The sequence below is a fragment of the Papaver somniferum genome, chromosome 3 (assembly GCF_003573695.1).
Source record: "Papaver somniferum cultivar HN1 chromosome 3, ASM357369v1, whole genome shotgun sequence".
NCBI classification, from domain to species: Eukaryota; Viridiplantae; Streptophyta; class Magnoliopsida; order Ranunculales; family Papaveraceae; genus Papaver; species Papaver somniferum.
In genome coordinates, this window is record NC_039360.1 from 21,544,459 (window position 1) to 21,548,913 (window position 4,455).

The 4,455-nt window shown below is 36.5% G+C and overlaps 1 long non-coding RNA gene across 1 annotated transcript; it reads right to left on the reverse strand.

Annotated features, from left to right (window-relative positions):
• Positions 1-2,665: 2,665 nt before the first annotated feature.
• Positions 2,666-4,229, reverse strand: LOC113361013. Its single transcript, XR_003364909.1, has 3 exons — positions 3,978-4,229; positions 2,998-3,180; positions 2,666-2,727 (listed from the first exon to the last, which is right to left on the reverse strand). It is a non-coding gene; the product is annotated as an uncharacterized LOC113361013 (long non-coding RNA).
• Between the last annotated feature and the right edge of the window lie 226 nt (positions 4,230-4,455).

Below are 4,455 nucleotides of genomic sequence, written 5' to 3' on the forward strand. Positions count from 1 at the left end.
TTTGGGTTGGGTTTTGAAGCCCAAATTTTAGTTTAAAAGAAACTACAAGCCTAACAAACAACTAAATTACAAGCCCAAATAAAGAAAGAAATAAAAATAAAACTAATTATTACAAACCCACAAAAAAAAGAAAATAAAAATAAAACTAAAATTATTACAATCCCAAATAAAGAAAGAAATAAAATTAAAATAAAAAAAATTATTACAAGCCCACAGATTAAAAATGGAAGCCCACAGGTTGGGTTCTCTTAATGGGTTTAGGCTTACCTTTGAAGCACAGCCCAGCTGCTCAGTTTGGTTGCAAAAGCCCAGTTGGGCTTTGGATCATCCTAAGCTTTGGCTTCAACACTCAAGGCCCAGTTGGGCTTGGTTCAAATCAGTTCACTTCACAAGCCCAGTTGGGCTTTATCTTACACCAGCTGCAGCAGCTTCAGCAGGGACTCAGCAGCAGCAGCAGGGAGCAGCAACAACAGCAGTCTTGGCAGCAGCAGGGGCTGGCAGCAGCAACAGGAAGCAGCAGCAGCAGCACAGGTAGGCTTCAGGCAGCAGTTCAGGCTAGCAGCACAGCTCAACAACAGCAACAGGCAGTTTGCAGGCTTGTTTATCAGCAACACCACAAAAGAAAATCAGCAAAGGAAATCAGCAAAGGAAATCAGCAAAGGAAATCAGCAAAAGAAATCAGCAAAGGAAGTCAGCAGATGGCAGCACCACTCCCCGGCAGCGGCGCCAAAAACTTGGTGTGGTTAGAAAAGACACACAGAAACTTGCAAGTATACAAGGCCAAGCTTTATAGTATAGGGATGAGTAGGGGTTTGTCCACAGGGAGTGGGAGCATACAAGAAGTTTTCCTAAGCTAGCAATGGAGACAAGGCACTATGGCAGTGAGCAGGGCAAAGTAAAATGGCAATTGCAAAGAACCAAAACAGTTAATCAAAGCAAGGATGACAAAACAGCATGGAACCAAGGCTGTGAGCCAAGGGCAAGGGTGAGTTTGTGCACTGATTTCAATGCACAACAGGCTTCAAAATACAAGAAATAAACAACAAGATAGCTAAGAAATTTAGCTGAGCAGGGAGCAAAATAAGACTGAAATTGTAAGTGACTGAAATAAGGTATTGTGGTCTAAGCTAAGGCTTAGAGTCCACCTTTGTTTCCTAGCCAAACAATGTGATCCTAGGTTGAGTTGAAAATCCTATGCATACATCTAGAATGGGAGGAAAACTAATTTGCTCACTAGTTTGCCCCTAGCATTGACTGTCTTTTGACAGAACAATCAATCACAGGCACTATGAGCATCAATCTCTTCCCATTGCTCAATCAAAACAATGCACTAAGGCTCTAACCTAGCATTCCACTATCAGACAGTGCACTGAAGTTTCATCTGAGCCTCAGCTAGTGAGACTTAGCTCATGACTAACATGCTAACACTAACATACATCATACAAGATAATTGAAACATGAATTCAAAAATTGAACATAAACAGAACATGAACATTACACAGTGAATACCAAGAATAGAACATATACAAAATAACAAAGTTCTGGACACTGGCTAGTCCAGCATAAAACCTCACACACAAACCCACAGTTCCCTTTTATACCCAATACCCAATTTAGGGTTTATAGAAAAATACCCAAATTCAAACAGTGAAATTAGGTATATGATTTACCTAATTTTTGACAGTACAAATTGAACCCATAACTAATTCATTGCTTCTCCTAACAGAAATTAGGGCTTTCTATAAAAATCCCAAAAATTGAGAAATTAGGGTTTCGTAAAATCTTACTTTGATGGCGCAATTTCTTCAATCAATCGCTGACCCATCCTTCCTCTGACTTCACTGCTCCTTCCCATGCCTTTTCTAGCTTCGATTGATAACATGCAATCATTCTCATCAATTCCACACGTCACTGAAATCGTGTGATGTTGATGAAGTTGATTGAAAGTTACCATGTGCGGTAGGTGGTGGTGATGATAAAGAAGGTGGTGTGGTTGTGGCAGAGTTGGTGGTGGCGGACATGGTGGTACGGTGGAGCGGCAGTGGAGTTGGTGGTGGTACGGGTAGAAGGAAGAGAAGAGGGGAGTGAAAATGATTAGGGTTAGGTCTATTTTGGGGTTATATATGCTAGGGTTATTTCGGTGTGAGTCGGTACAGAAAAGTTTGATGTATCGCAAGCTGAAGCCTTAGGATATGGAGATGGTAGGTGGATCGGACGGTGAGATGGAACAGAGTTTGTAGCAACCGTTGGATGTAAAATACAACGAAGTTAACGGTGCAAGATTAGGTTAGGTGTTGTAGTTTAAGCGGGAGTATCGATATTTGATGCACAGGCATAGGAGCGACCGTAGGATTCAAAGGCAATCTAATCTGAAGGCTTGGAATTTAAGCACTATGGTGTTTGACAAGAACCTCGGATTTTGATGCACTTTACTGAAGCGACCATTGGATTCAGCTGAGATCCAATCTGACGGCTACAGGCGGAGGCGAGAATGGATTTGGGTTTTAGGCTTTGGGTTTAGAATTTGGGTTTGAGAAATGAGTTTTGGGCTTGGACAATCTAGAGCCCACTTCTTCTTTAAGATCAATTCTTCTTCTTCAAGCCCATTTCTACCCTTTTGGTCTTCCGCACATCATTCTTCACGGCTTCTTTGCGTAATTCCTCCCGGCTTTTCACTACTTTTCTGCTCTTTTCCGCTCCGCAATTCATCCAAACTTTATTTATTACCTAAAAATGCAAATTAAGTAAGAAAAATATTTATTCTTGAAAACAATGAAAATACAGAATATGGGATAAAATGTAGAATTAATGCACAAAAGATGAGTTAAATGCCAACAAAAAGGGATAAATATATACAATATTTGGCACTCATCACCTGCCAATATGATTTTGCTTAAGTTCATTGTTTGAAATGCATGGGATTTTGATGCAGATGAAAATGTACACGCAAAAAAAAACAGTAATATCATTTGAACTCTATGTAGGAAGAAAAGAAACCTTCTTCGCTACTAGAGGATAGACCCCAGTCCTTACAGATCTTTCATTCTCTTCCCTCGAAGCAAGTGTATCAATAAAAGAATGCTAACCCCTATGTAAAATAAAGTACAATACTATGTCAAATGATGATTATAATTTCCTCTTTCAATTCATCACCATGACAAAATATGCAATAAATTGCTCCTGAAAAACACAACAAAGGAAGAAAAAAATTAGTTCTCAATCATGTATACAAACAAACAGAAACAAAGAGGATCTAAAAAAATCACCACCATCAATAAATAAAAAAATTGTGTACGATAAAGTACACACACTATATCAAACAAAGATTATAATTTCCTTTCTCAATTCATCACCATGAATAAAAACATAGTGTACAATAAAGCAAACCTGGAAAACACACAAAAAAAAAAGAGTTCGCAACCATGTATACAAACACACATAACAGAAACAAATGAGATCTAAAAAATCATCACCATCAACAAACAAAAAAGCAGTGTACAACAAAGAGCACATACTATATCAAACGAAGATTATAATTTCCTTTCTCAATTCATCATTGTAAACAAAACGTAGTGTACAATAAAGTGTACCTTAAAAATACACACAAAAGAAATAGATCCCAATCATGTATACAGACAAACAAATACATAAACAAAAGATATCTAAAAAATCATCGCCATCAACAAAGAAAAAAAAATATACAATATAAAGTAAACATATTATATCAATTGAAGATTATAATTTCCTCTTTCAATTCATCACTATGAACAAGAATATAATGTACAATAAAGTGCACCTGAAAAACATAAGAAAAAAAAATCATGTATACAAACACACAAAAACATAAACAAAAAAGATCTAAAAGATCAACCATGATCATTTAATTAATCTTTGAATTAAATTTAAAATAAAAAATAAATAAAAACAAAAGAGAGGAGAAATCCATGTAAAGAAATATAAATCAAAATTAAACTAACCTCTTTAATCGAAGATGAAAAAGAGATCTTAGACCTATTTTTTCTCTCCACAAAAAGAAAAAGATGAAAAAAACGATAGAACGACAATATAACCTCATATTTATCTTCCCAAATCAAAGATGAAGATGAAGAAACCATGAAATTAAAACATGGAACAAGAAGATTATGAAAGAATATCAGATATATTTTTTTTCTCCGCAAAGAAGAAGAAGAAATCTTAGACCTACTTTCTCTCTCTCTGCATTAGCAATACTATTTGTTTTCTCTCTCTTGAAAAAGTAAATGAGATATTTCTATATGTATGGGGTGGTAAAGGATAATTACGAAAATAAAAAAAATATGGATTTCTTTGGATCAGACTAACTCGCAAGAAAATGGATCAAAACGTACACAGTTTTTCAATAAAAGACTAGAGCATACCAGGCTAGGGGAGGCTGGACTGGAGAGTCTAAAGATCAATGAAAGTAGGACTAAACTT